Source organism: Sinocyclocheilus anshuiensis, unplaced genomic scaffold (genome assembly GCF_001515605.1).
Source record: "Sinocyclocheilus anshuiensis isolate Anshui unplaced genomic scaffold, SAMN03320099.WGS_v1.1 scaffold387, whole genome shotgun sequence".
Lineage (NCBI taxonomy): Eukaryota > Metazoa > Chordata > Actinopteri > Cypriniformes > Cyprinidae > Sinocyclocheilus > Sinocyclocheilus anshuiensis.
The window spans coordinates 5546-20111 of record NW_015549624.1 but is presented as its reverse complement, the minus strand read 5'-3'; the positions used below and the strand labels follow the sequence as shown (position 1 = coordinate 20111).

The window sequence follows — 14566 nt, the reverse complement described above, 5'->3', positions numbered from 1 at the left end:
TGAAGGGTCTGTAATTTTTATGGTAGGTTTATTTTAACGTATAGAGACAGAATACCAACCAAAAAAATCACATTATATAAAAAAAACACATTATATAAAGGTTAGACACATTGATTTGCATTTCGCCTCTGTGGCCGACCGGACAAGTAATCTGATTAAAACATCTAACTAGGGAAGCACCGAAATTTGGGCGAGAATGATTCTGATTTTATTACATTCGGTGTCAACGGTAATTGATAATGGATAATAAACAGTAACAACAAGGTTGCGCCAGTTGAAGCTCACGCAGTCTGTCTGTGAGAGAATCTCGTGGAGAAATTAAAACAAATGAACACAACTGCACACAGAAGAAACATAAAAATGTAACTTAGTTTTTAAATTTATAGCATACAGCTTTAAGCAACATGACACGACCAAGAGAGTGAAGGTTTCCCTGAAAACCACAATTGCAAATTTGACATTTAAAGAATATATTGTCAACATTGATTGTTTTGCTCGATTTGGTTAATGAAAATAGTTCCAAACGTAGATCACAGCAGAACAGTCGCGCATCTCTGAGCAACACACAGCGGTGTTTCGCTACTGAATGATTCGCGTTTTTGAATTTTGAACCATTTGAGTCAATGATTCAGTGGTCCATTTGGAGAGGCACTTGATTCATTCTTGAATGAATCAGTCATCTGAACGAATCGTTTGAAGGCATGCTTCAATGACTCATTCATTAAGACAGTCACTTGCTGCCACCTACTGGCGGCTTACTTTCATAGTAGCTTATCTTTGCATTTTTTCCAACATTTCATATTTGTATAGCCTATCTAAAAAAAAGAAACTATTTTAAAACACCAAGCTCATAATATTTATGCTGTTATAATTTTGTATCTAAATGCATTCGTGCTATATTTCAGCTACACTGAACTGTCTGTGTAAATGCATCTAAATCCCACTTCAGGCACTTCTGTTTCTTCTGCAGTTGAAAGATCTTTGTTGATACTAATTTAATTTGATTGGTAACAGCCCTCTATTGTCTTATTATATTAAGTGAAATTATTAATAAAATGTAAGAATTTGATATGAAAGATGATGCAAGCATTTAATACGGTTAGTGGAAAATGCCCTTTAAATAGGCCAAAAATGACCTGGAAATCAATTTAAATTAATTTCTGTATGCAGTATTAAGTCATATAAAATATAATTTCCCAACAACAAAATTGTGGCCAGTGAAAATGCTGAGTGGCTAGTAAATTTGTATCATTTCATATTAAAGCATGAATGAAACTACGAGCATGCGTGTCAGATCCACGTCACGTTCAGCAGCAGCAGTAATAGCAGCCAAATAACCTAATAACCAGCTGCTGTGATGTCTGTTCGTCAAAGAACAAAAGAAAAAAAGAGGAAATCAATAACTTTTGTAGCTTTAAGGATTCATCTATATTTGATCTAGAATTTAGTGTTTGATAACTTTATTCAATTTCTGTATATTTCCTACTTGCTGAAGGGCACAGGTAGCCAAATATGTGACCCTGGACCACAAAACCAGTCTTAAGTCACTTGGGTATATTTTTAGCAATAGCCAAAAAACATTGTATGGGTCAAAATTATAGATTTTTCTTTTATGCCAATAATCATTAGGATATTAAGTAAAGATCATGTTCCATGAAGATAGTTTTAAATCTCAATTTTAAAAAATTGACCCTTATGACTGGTTTTGTGGTCCAGGGTCACATATGACATTTATTATAATGGGTTTATGTGAAGATTGTATTAAGTTCACTTAAATTAAAGTTGTTATTTTTTTAAAGTCTAATAAATGTTAAAATTGATAGCTCTCAATTAATGTTGAATGGCTATAGTCAATGGTTAAATATTAGGGAAAAAAGAAAATTTCCTAGAGACATCAGTAGTATTGGTATCAGTGATACTCGCCTTCAGTCATAAAAAAGATGCCATTAAGCAAATATTAAAAACATACTGTCTTTATGTGGTTTCTAACATTTCTATCAGATTTGAGCTTTCCAGATCGTAGAAGTACTTTCCAGTTCAGTTTTGTATTCAACTGTGAGACTATCTGACTCGTGACTACATGCTGGACATATACACGATGGAGCTAAGGTGGAATACACACACCTAAAACATTTCACAGCATCCTCTGCAGCTTTGCGCGATGAGAAAGCCATTGTGGAATTAGAAGGATATCCGAAAGGTCAGGAGAAACTGGGGGCCAGATATGGATAAAGGGGTGAGAATCAAATCGATTCTGGGGTGCATTACTCACCGTATGACCTTTTACTTTAATTTTACCAAGAGTTGTGCAGTTTTGTATAAGTTAAGAGTAAGACGCCCGTATTCTTCAGGCGCCCCAGTAGTGTTTAATTGGCATTCCTAAATAGTTTGCTTAATTGCGTTTTCTTTCATTTCACTCCTGAAGCAGTGATTTAAATTTAAATTGGACATGGTAATCACATCAATTAAAAACAAACCTAAAATCACCATGGCCTTGAAAAAATAAATTGTATCAAATAAATTTGAACACTACTTCAAAGAATAAAGGTTCCTTCAGTTCACTGTGCACTTTATTTTTAATGCTTTTGGGTTCATTCAGGCTAACGTGTCCACTTCAGAGCCCACCGCCAGCAGTAATAAAATGCCTCCACAAGTTCAACCTTCAGCCTCCCTCTATTGTTATGGGAAAAAACAGCCAATCATGCCGAGCAAAAGCTGTATTCGGGTCCCCGCAGGTTAGATCACTAATTTTCTCAGTGCTGTTTATGAAAATGATTTCAGCTGTGCTCGATGAAGGCAGATGGGGCAGGAAATTAGTGTTGAGAGGCTGTAGGATTTGCTGTATAGTAGTGATTAAGTAATGAAGTCAGCCCTCTTGCTGTAAAGATGGGCTGTCTTGAGTCGCCTGAAGGCCATAACCGTTAGTTATGAGTTGTTATGATAAAATAAGACCCATTTTATGGATGGCTGATTGTGTAATGCAGCACAGTGGTCTGTAATTTTTGTGCTTGTGTCGTGCAGAAGCAGGGGCGCGGGAAGATGTTTTAGGTTGGGGGTGCTGTACACGCGGGGGTGGGGGGCTATAGAGGCATTTATACCATGCTAAAATAGCAGGATATTCTGCTAATTACTTATTGCAAATAGTGGCCATTATCTGCACCTCAGCATTGAAATACATTATAAAACAGTATGCAATAATAACTTATTGAGTGTAAATTTTAATTATAATTAAAATTATTAAATACTTTTTGATTTTTTGATTATTTCCTTCATTTCTATTAAAAATAAATGCTTTTCTGATGTAATTTGAAATTTGAAAAGGGAGAAAAAAAGTTCGCCAAAAGGCAGATTCGAACCCGGGTCAATCGCGTCAAAAAGAGTAGGCTACAACACACGCTTACCATCTACACCACTGAATCTGATGATTGTTGACCGTCTTTTGTAATGTTGACTAGCCCAATCACACGTTGGTGGGTGAGTTAGTGTAAATTGCCTCTGCCAACAAGGCGGGCTATTTGCACTTAGTGTAAATAGACACTCCGATTTTTTTTTTTAATTTCCAACAGTTAAACAGTTGCCCACAGAAAAAAACGGGGTGCTGCAGCACCCCCACTTCCCGTGCCTATGTGCAGAAGTCCTGCGCCTCTTGGCCCGAATGTATAATCCACCTCACAAATGCAATCATAATGTAACAGCACTTTAATGAGGATAATGTTGTAGAATATTAGTCTGGTTTTAAATTGAATAGGTTACACTTTACAGTAAGGTTCAGTTTGTTAACATTAGTTAATGCATTAGATAAAGTGATTTTTTCAATTTTTCAGTAATTTTTTTATTGATCTAAATTACTTAAAAAATTATTACTTAAGTATTAATGATTGTTAGTTCATGTTAGCTACTGCATTAACTATTGTCAACGTATTGAACCTTAGTATTGATAAAGTGTAAAATAGTGCCTAAACTATTAATAATAATGTACTTTTTGATAATTTAAAGGGATGGTTCGGCCAAAAATGAAAATTCTGTCATTAATTATTCACCTTCGTGTCGGTCCAAACCCATAAGACCTTTGTTCATTATCAACACAAATTAAGATATTTTTGATGAAATCCGAGTGCTTTCTGACCCTGCATATACAGCAATGCAACTGACACGTTCAAAGCCCAGAAAATGACATTGTTGAATAAAGTCGTTATTTTTGTTTTCTTAATTAAAGTATAATTGTAGCTTCAAAATATTACAGTTGAACCACTGATGTCACATGGACTATTTTAATGATGTCCTTACTACCTTTCTGGACCTTGAACGTGGTAGTTGCGTTGCTGTCTATGCAGGGTCAGAAAGCTCTCGGATTTCATCACAATTATCTTAATTTGTGTTCCACAGATGAACGAAGGTCTTACGGGTTTGAAACGACATAAGGGTAAGTAATTAATGACAGAATTTTCATTTTTGGGTGAACTATCCCATTAACATCATGGGATTTCAAGAGAAAATAGTGATTGAGAACACATGAAAGTATAAAAAAGAAAACAGTTTAATTTAACCCTGTATAAAACACAACCTGCACATTATTACTTTCAAACAAAACTGCTTGAAACCCTTTAATGGATCTGTATGGGAAAATCTTTCACTTTTGCAAAATTCCTGATCATGTGGATTCCTGTTGAAATTATTAGATTTGAACACGGTAAATATGCCCACACCTTTATGAATAAAAAAAAATGTATGTGAATGCCATTACGTTGACTGTGACATTGAAAGGGAGTGAATCGTTTTGAGTGCAGGATGAAGCACCAAAATGAAGCACTTCTGGGGTTGATTTATCATCGTGTCTGGGTTTTGCACCTCACATTTTGACCAGTCCCTCTGCTTCTGACTTTTTCATCATTGACATACAGGGTGTCTTGAGGAATCAACCAGGCATTTCCTTTAAACACATTCCTCACAGAAACATGCAACACAATAGACAAGAGTCCCGATATGTTTGTTTTGTTCCGAGTTGTTTGCCCTTTAGCCAGGGCAGAATCATTTCTCTACACATTCAGCCCGAGGTTGTCGTGATCTGCTGTTTTTTTTGTTCCTTTGCCCCTCCACATTCTCCCTCTCTCTCTATCTTACATTTGCTTCTTACTCTTTTTCCCATGTGTTTACCACCCTGTGGTTCTCAATTGGGTTACTGTTTGACAGCATTGCAAACAGAATAGCTGCAGGCGCTGACTTTGAAGCCTGTCAGAGCCATAAGTATAGGTTTTTGACCCTCTTTCTTTCTCTCAATCCCATTCTACATTTCCTTCCGACGCTCATTTGCACCGCTGCTCCCTATACCCACTACTTTTCTGCCTTTCTCTTTTTGACTCTAGTTTCATACTTTACTTCATCAGTTTCTTTGCATTCAAAAGATGCTCCAAACAAACTCAATATACAACGTGATCTCATGATAATTCGTATGTATTTTATGTAAAATATGGTTCGACAAAACTTATGTTTACTTTAGGGATGTAACGGTATGAAAATTTCTTATCACGATTATAGTGATGCATGCAGCTTCGCGCTCCTGACGCGGCAAGTATAAACCAGGCTCTACACTCGAAGCGCTGCGCAGCTCAAACGAGTAGTGCGGTTTCGTTATGCTTTCAGTTTCGTTTGCCATTTGATGTTTCTCATATGCAATAGAAATGCAGCGCTTATGAGTTGAACAATGCGGTGGTCGCGCCAGTGCGACCGCACACAAAATTTAGTCGCACCGGCAGAAAAAATGATCGCAAAATGCGCCCATTTGGTCACACACTGGAGCCCTGTGCAGTACAGTATTTATTTATTCTCAGTTGTTCAAATTGCGGTAATCGAATACGGTTATAATGATAATTAAAATATGAAACGATAATACTAACCGTGGGGTATTTTATCACGATTTATCGTCAAACCTAGTAAATCATTACATCCCTAGTTTACTTAAACATTTACTTCAGCATTTAAACGTAAATGAAGACATATTTTCAGCATTTAAACGTACAATACTGACGTATTGACGACACCTAAAATGCAAATTATTTACGTATGAACTTTACATGCTTTAATTTTATTATTATTGTATTCAGTTGTCATATCAATGGCATTATGTTTTCAATTGCATTATTAAATTGTTTACTCATTTGTTCTGTGTGATTTCGGCTGCCAACTTGTTTCGAAGATTACACAATGTTCAACAAGGCTACACTTTAAATCCTTAAATTGAATAACATTTCTGCAGTCGTTTAACCATTACTTATCATGTAATATTTACTTTGTTTGCCATGGGACACAAAAGGTGTTTTTTTCCGACATGCTGTGACTGACAATAAAACCATAAAATACACCAAAAACGCAACATAATTACAAAAGGAATCAATTGTATCCATGCGCTGTAATCCAAATCTTGAGAATCCATACGACTGCGAGAAAAACAAACAAACTCAAGCCTTTATTTAGCGATCTTCATCTCCGTCGTGAGCAGCCACCGTAAGCATCAAATCCCGCGCTCATGCGTGGTTTTGGTGAGGTGTGTTTGAATGAAAAATGTGCGCCTTCGCGGAGTGGATTTGGATAATAGTCTGGATAATATTTTCAGTGATTAACAACTTAAATAAATGATTGTGATTGCACTTATCTGTCTGTCATGTTTTTTCTTTATTCTGTACAGAAATAATAGTTATGGTAAGGTTTAGAGGTAGGAGTGGGATTAGCGACTAAAAATATCTTTTTAATCCTATATTGTTACTAAAACAGTAATTTCCCTAAATATTTTGGTCAATTATGTTTTATATCTTTTTATGTTCACTATAAAATGGATTGGTTTAGGTTTGGGGGTAGGTTAAGGGGCCTAAAATTGCTTATCAATACATGCTTTGATTTTTATCAGTACATGCTTTGATACAAATATCTTAATGATACAAAAGATTTGTAAATATTTTACGTTTTTTAGCTGTTTTTTATTTTTGGCAATTTTTATGTTTTAAATGTTCAATCAACAGAAACGAAGCACACCTGAAAAAAAGAAAAAACGACAGCAACACTGTCGAAAATATAAAAAGATGCAATCCCGCACACTATCTATACTTGCTAAATATTGAAGTTTATTATCACAAGCAACGTTTCGGTGGTTTCCTGTGAACTCGATTAATTAAACGTTTCGGCTTTAATAAAAACGTACAATATTGCACGTTTTGTGGCTGTAAACGTTATGTACTAATACCTACGTATAAACAATGAGACCAGGCTGGAATATACTGTAGGTCTGATTAGTATTTTGGGGTTTGACTAGAGAGGATCCAATTATAGAGTTGACTCTGACTGGTCGTATGTCCAGATGTGATCCTGTTCTGCTCATTACCTCCAGTCCCTTATTTCTCTGCTTTTTCTCATCGAAACTTTCCAGAGTGGTATTATGTCTTGCCAAACTGTTTGTCATTAGGTCCCTTTCTGTTGCCAGTGGAAACTTGCACCGTACGTCTTCGAAACTGCATCAACGGTGCACAAAATATCTCTTCCTCAGGTTTGAGGTGATTCCCCATCAGATTTTTTCTCAGAGAACAATTGAGGCTGGAAAAGAAGCACAGATTTCCATTCAGATGTGAATAATCGGACTGCCAGGAGCGAGTCAGAGGGCAGAGCTTGAGTTCACAGGAAACCCGATAAGAGGAAACGCTTGAGCGAATTTGTGAAAAGGGACAAACACAATAGAGATATAAATGGAGCAGGTTTTTTGCCAGTGGGAGATGTGACTCAACATTCGTATTCATATAAATACACATGTAAGGGGATTGCTTATTGTTCAAGAGATCAAACAAAAGAGCTTGAATCAGTGTGGCTCGTGATGAGTTATTTTCTCAAGCTCTGGAGCTATGAGCCATCCTATAGTTGCTGATCGAGTCACTCTATCTAGATTTCAAAAAAAGGGGTGAGAAAGCAAGGGAGAAGAAGATTTAAATGTTTTTAATGTTTCACGCCGCCCAGTGCGAATAACAGTTATGTTTTATTCATGAGGAAGCGTATAATACGGTCTGCCGCACTTAGTCTTTTCCAGACCTTATGAGACAGCTTTATAAACAATCTTTAACTTTTGACCATTGAAGGCTCTGGTATATCAGTAGTGAATTGCGGCCCCCAGGCTTAGTTTGGTTGGCTTAGTATTTGTTCAAATTTGATACCAAACAAACCGTTTCACCTCGCCACGCACTTTATACATTTGTGTTTTGGCATGGGAGAGTGTTGTGTTAGTCGTCCATATCCTGTGTTAGAGATCAAGACTCTTACATAAGCTCATTTTAAGTCTAGTGAGCTGCCTTTGCTGTCTGCTGCATGTATAGATGAAGGAATCCGTAAATGGTTGATTTGGAACGTTCTGTTTAGGCGGCAAATTAAACTTAAATAGCACCTAAATCAGCATATTAGACTGATTTCTGAAGGATCATGTGACACTGAAGGCTGGAGTAATGACTGCTGGAAAATTCAGCTTTGCATCACATGAATAAATTATATTTTAAAATATATTAAAATGGAAACAGTTTTTTTAAATTGTAATAATTTTGTACAATTTTACTGTTTCCTATATTTTTGATCAAATAAATGTAGCCTTGGTAAACATAAGTGATTTCTTTCAAAAACATTTTTAAAACTTTTGAACGGTAGCGTATATATTTTTAGAATTTTTGATATTCAACCACCCTCTTGAATGAACCTGTACAGTACGATTGTCACAGTGCATTCTGGGATGTTATGCTTAACAGTTTGCCTAAAAAAAATAAATAAATAAAAATAAACAAATAAATGCAAACAAAATGTAAAATAATTATAAAAGTGATTTTTAAAAATGTATTTTCTATTCTTGTTAAATATTATTTATTGTTACTTTTAACAAAATTTTAAAAGATTAATTAAACTATTTTAAATATGGTCATGCTTTCGCCTATTTGAAAAGCAATTATCTTTTATTTGTATTCCTTCATTGACATGATGCTTTGTTTAAGACAATGTTTTAATACATTTTTTAAATGGTAATTTTAATATTTCTTATTTTTTTATATTTTATTTTGTATTTAGTGAAAATGTATTTAGTATCTTTAAATTACATATACTGTATGTAACTGCACTAAAGTATGGAAAAATAAACGTGCAGAAATGAAAAATAAATAAATATTTAGATAAAATAAACAGGAAAATAAATAAAGTAATAAAAACAAATATAGTTCATTTATAATAAAATTTGATATTCCATGTTGCACACAGACATAAATTAATTAATAAATAAATCTGGAAATAAATACGTGGGAATAAATAAATATTAAAAAATAAATAAATGCATGAATGAATACATTTATAAATAAATAAATGAATGAATGAATAAATTAAATATAAAAAATAAATGAAAGAATAAGTAAATAAAAGTCAAAAATAAATACAGAAAGTAATACATAAAGGAAAAAAGTCATAAAAAATAATTCACAATTAAATTTTATTACAAATAAACTATACTTGCTTTATCAAGTCATTTATTTCTTTATATATTTTCCTATTATCACATTTATTTATCTATATATTTATTTTAAATTTTTGCAGGTTTGGTCCTCCATACTAAAGGACTTTCAAGTCCCCTTGCTTCATTATAACAGCGAGAATGATATCCATTAAATTCAATCATTTAAAAAATCTATTTAAAAAAAATCAGTCCTAAAAATGTCCATGATGCTTTCTATGTAGATAATACACTTGGTTTTGGAACAAAGCAATAATGTGACAATAAACATTATACCGTGTCTACACCGGACGCGACAGTTGTCACGCCGCGCCGCAACAGTTGTCACGCTGCGCCGCAACAGCAAAAAATCATTTGAAATTTGTGTCAATACGTCATAAATAGAATGCAGCTGCAGTTATCTGTCAGGGATTTGTCGTGCCGCGCCACATCCAGTGTAGACAGCATCACTGATTATAATGAGTTCTATAGTATTTTGTTGCGTTGCACCGCGCCGCTCGCGTCCGGTGTAGACACGGTGTAAGGTGTTCGAAACACACCTACAAATAAATGTTAATACAACGCCTGTTAAATCAGCTCTCAAAAATGAAAATGTTTGTCATCGCTAAACCTTTTCTGTTAATTAATCATCACCCTCCAGACTTGTGTCTCTCACATGCTCATAATCTCTCCCTCGTGTTTATCGCAGACACGCCGCCCCCTATGAAGTCCAATACGCCAATATAATCTCTCAGTCTTCCTTCATAACCTGCTCCTACTGATAGTATGGCAGCTCGACCTTGATTCCTGCACTAATCTACAATCTTTCTTACGACGTTCTCCCTCATTCTTCTGCCAGGATTAATTCCTCATATTAGCTTTAATTACACAAATGGCTCTGTATTTTATTAATCTCTTCACTGCAGACGGAGCACAGCTCTGCACACTGTTGGTTATAAATAATTGAATGAGATTTTAAACCGCCAATTAAGTCAAGCAGCAGGGAGAGAGGAAATCCCTTGGTGGCCGATTCATTAGTAATAATGTTTGACATTTCACCACCACAAAATGGAGGTATTGGACACCATTGTGTAGTTGCAACTGTCTGTAGAGGCGTATATTATATAAGCGCTCACATTATTTGTCTACTGTACAAATAATACAGGTGGTACAGGTTGGAAAGCTGCGTATGAGGGGGTTAAGGAAATAAAACTGTCTGAAACACTGAGTTTGCTGTCTGGATTTAATGCATTTAAAGTAGCACTCAGTCCTTTTTAGGTTTCGCCTGTCAGTCAACATGAATTGGTATTTATTTTCTCTGCAAAACTGTGAATAGGGAATTTATTTGGTATCAATGTAGCTTATACTGAGGCTAGGGGACTTTAAAGGCCTTGGGTTTCTTATTGTTTTAATAAAATGGTTACATGTTTTAATATTATAAACATATTTATTTGTTAAATATTCAAATAAAATATCAAAAATAATAAATAGAAAAATAGATTTTTAAAAAAGTGTTGTCTTTTTTTCATGCCCATAAAGGATTCATAATAAAAATGAATCACTTTTGAAATAGGCAAATAAGTAACCAAATATAAAATAGTTTATTTAATTCACCTTTTAAACTGTTATTAAAGTAACAATAAATAGTAAATCATTCACCAAACTGACAATCAAAAATGAATTGATTTGTAAATGGATAAATACAAGCATTTGCCAAAAAGAATAGAATTTGACATATATATATATATATATATATATATATATATATATTATTTTTTATGTTTTTAAATTAATATTCATATTTTAATATTTAATTTTAATAATAATAAAAAATAGAATTTGACATATATATATATATATATATATATATATATATATATTATTTTTTATGTTTTTAAATTAATATTCATATTTTAATATTTAATTTTAATAATAATAAAAAAATGTACTTTTTTATTTTATAAATGTAAAAGTTGCAGTATGGTGTGTATTCCCTTTGTTACCTTTAACTACATTTCAAACATGAATTAAATAGATTATTTATTTTAATATTTGCTATTACATTTAGCTATGGTGGTGTTTTAGTGCCACATAAAAAAACAAATCTAAGATTACGAGATTGAAGTTGGAAAAATTTGTAAAAAAAAATGACGAGCATAAATTCAAAATATTTTGAGAATAGTCAAAATAGTTTGAGAATAAAGTCAAAATATTTTAAGAATAATGTCAAAATATTTTGACTTTATTCTCAAAACATTTCAATGTTGATTTTATTCTTTAAACATTTTGACTTTATTCTCGAAACATTTTTACTTTATTGTAATTTAGATTTTATTCTTGAAACATTTCGACTTTATTCTCATAACTTAGAATTTTTTCTCAAAACATTTTGACTTTATTCTCGTTATTTTGACTATATTCTCGTATTGCTATGACTTTATTCTCATAATTTTGTCTTTTTTCTCAAACCATTATGACTACAATCTCGTAATATTAGATTTATTTTTTAAACGTGGTGCTAAAACACCGTCGTATTTAGCTGATTAGAAAATCTGCTGTTTACTGTATTTGTCAATTTAACGTGTAGTTCAATTATTTACATTTTTATATTTGAATTAATAATTTAATTAATTTTGCCGATTCCTCGATATGCTGCCTCACATTAAACAAAGATTGTGACTGACATCATAACTTAATATATTGTGCATTTGATCACAACTGGAACTCTGTATTGACCAATCACAAGCCAGAACCAGAACTATCCGCATTTCTAGAGAATCAACACTGAAACATATGTAAAATAATACGTAGTGCCCATAATATGTAGGAAACTAGTACAGTACATACTGTCTGATTCTCTGTGATTTACTTTTATAAAAAATAAAAAGAGACAAGTGAATGCAGTGGTAATTGCATAAATGAACACATACTGTAACTGGACTCTCATCACGATGGCTTTATAACAGAGATTACCTTAAAGAAACTGAATTACGTGCTGTATCAGAATAATTTTCCTGAATTCAGTTTTTGACTGCTTCAGAGTAAACGAGCAGGCCCGCGTCCTCTCAGCATGACCGCCTGTCTGTCACTTCACCTGCATGTCCTTTTTGAGGCAGGACGAAACTATTCATTTTCTCTACAGGGAAAGTAAGCTGCTTATTCACGGACTCATTCAAGTACTAAGAAGCACTGCAAGATATCCAATATCATTGTTTTTGCCACCGTTTTGAATGGGCTTTTAATGGAACCAATGAACTGTTCATGGACAAACAAGCAGGAGCGTTTTGAATTTCCAAGAAGGAATTTCAAGGATTTTCTCTGTATTGTATTTACCAAGCTGAGTTGTATATCTTCGTATTGGATGTATCCCGTTTGTATTTCTGTTTCACTTACGTCGAATGGAGCTTTTATGTTTAAAATCGTGTTTTAAAATGAACACATTCCTCAAATCTGAAAGAAAAATAACATCTTTGTAGTCTCTACAGGTGTCCAAGTAAAAGCAATTTGAGTGGAGTTTCCCTCTATGAGAACTGCCTCCTGTTGCGCTCCGATCTCTGTCGTCTTACCCGATCATGCTGGTTTCGACACAGATATATTCCCTCGCCTCCTTGAGATGAGGCAGCTGAAGTGTCTTTGTTCTGCTCCATTACTCGCGGTTAGGAGCTGCGATTCGTCTCCATCTGCCGCTTACGTCGCACCTCACCAGCGTCAGCTTCCCCCAGACACGGTCACCGGATATAAAAAAATTAAATTACTGAAAAGTGGTGAAGTGTTTTCATGGTTTTCTGTGCAGATTTGCCGCTCTCGCAGTGGGGCATTTCCTCTCTTATGAATCATTGTGTTTTCTAAAACTGCGCTGCTCTGCCGCTTTGACGATTTAATTGAATTTTGGCTTACTACGTCAATTCGTTCCTTGTGTATCTTTGGTTTGTAATGATGAATGGATGGAAGCACTTGTTGAGCGAGAGACCCCATTTGTGAAGTAATTATGTCCTTTAAAAGACTACAAATTTGTGCAAAACAAGTACAGTGAGCTGTATTAAAGGTGCTGTAAATGATGTTAGCCATCCAGGAACCTCCACCAAACTTGGACATGACCCGTCTTTACAAAACCCTTCGTACAAAGATACTGTTGAGATTGTGAAAATGAGAGTTTCTACGATAAAGAAAATGAAAAAATCTAGTGTAGAATGCATCTGCCAAGTTTTTAGAAATGTTCATATTGGTTTCATATGGTTTTGAACGCTTTTATACCATTTTAGACTTTAAATTTGAAAGGTTAATAAAATGTCATGGGGTGTAACCATCCATTATTATTTTATTTTCAATTTTTTATTTTTGTTTTTATTCATTCAAATATCCAGAATTATTATAAAAAAATTTTGAGTCTTATTGACCTAGACATATTGACCAGTCATTACTAAGAAATAATAATAAAAATAACAATAATAAAAAGTTAGACTACTCCATGTTAAGGTTTATATATATATATATTTATTTATTTATTATGGATGTGCATCTCATGACTCAGGCCGATACGATACGCATCTCGATGCATAGCCAACGATACGATACATTAAAGATACATATGAAGCAGCTACCGATGCGATGCGATACGATTCACCCTTGTTACGATGCAATGCGATCCGATTCCGATTCGATTAGATTCAACACAATGCGATTCGATGAAATACGATGCAATGGAGAAAATATGATAACTTTTAATGCCTCGAGGCCTGTTTCATAAAACAAGTTTACCAAATAAGCCAGGCTTATTTCAGTTAGTCTGACTCATTGTCAAATGATTTGGTTCCATGAAGCAAATTTAACATAGGCCTAGATCAAGCTTAGTCACTGTGGCAACTTATGCTGGGAAACTAACCTGGTCTAAAGCAGGCTAATGGCGCTTTTCCACTGCAAGGTACTGCACGGTACGGCTCGGTACGGTTCACTTTTTGGGGGTTTTCCACTGGGTACAGTACCTGGTACCTGGTACTTTTTTTAGTACCACCTCGGTTGGGGTTCCAAGTGAACCGTACCGTTACCAAAACGTGACGTGTAAACTGTGCTGGT

General features: G+C 34.3%; 1 protein-coding gene across 1 annotated transcript in view; it reads left to right on the top strand.

Moving 5' to 3' along the window:
* LOC107659459 (calcium-dependent secretion activator 2-like) overlaps positions 1-14566 on the top strand; it is a gene marked incomplete at its 3' end in the record, with an annotated part of 56937 nt that overhangs the window by 39791 nt on the left and 2580 nt on the right. The window lies entirely within an intron of this gene.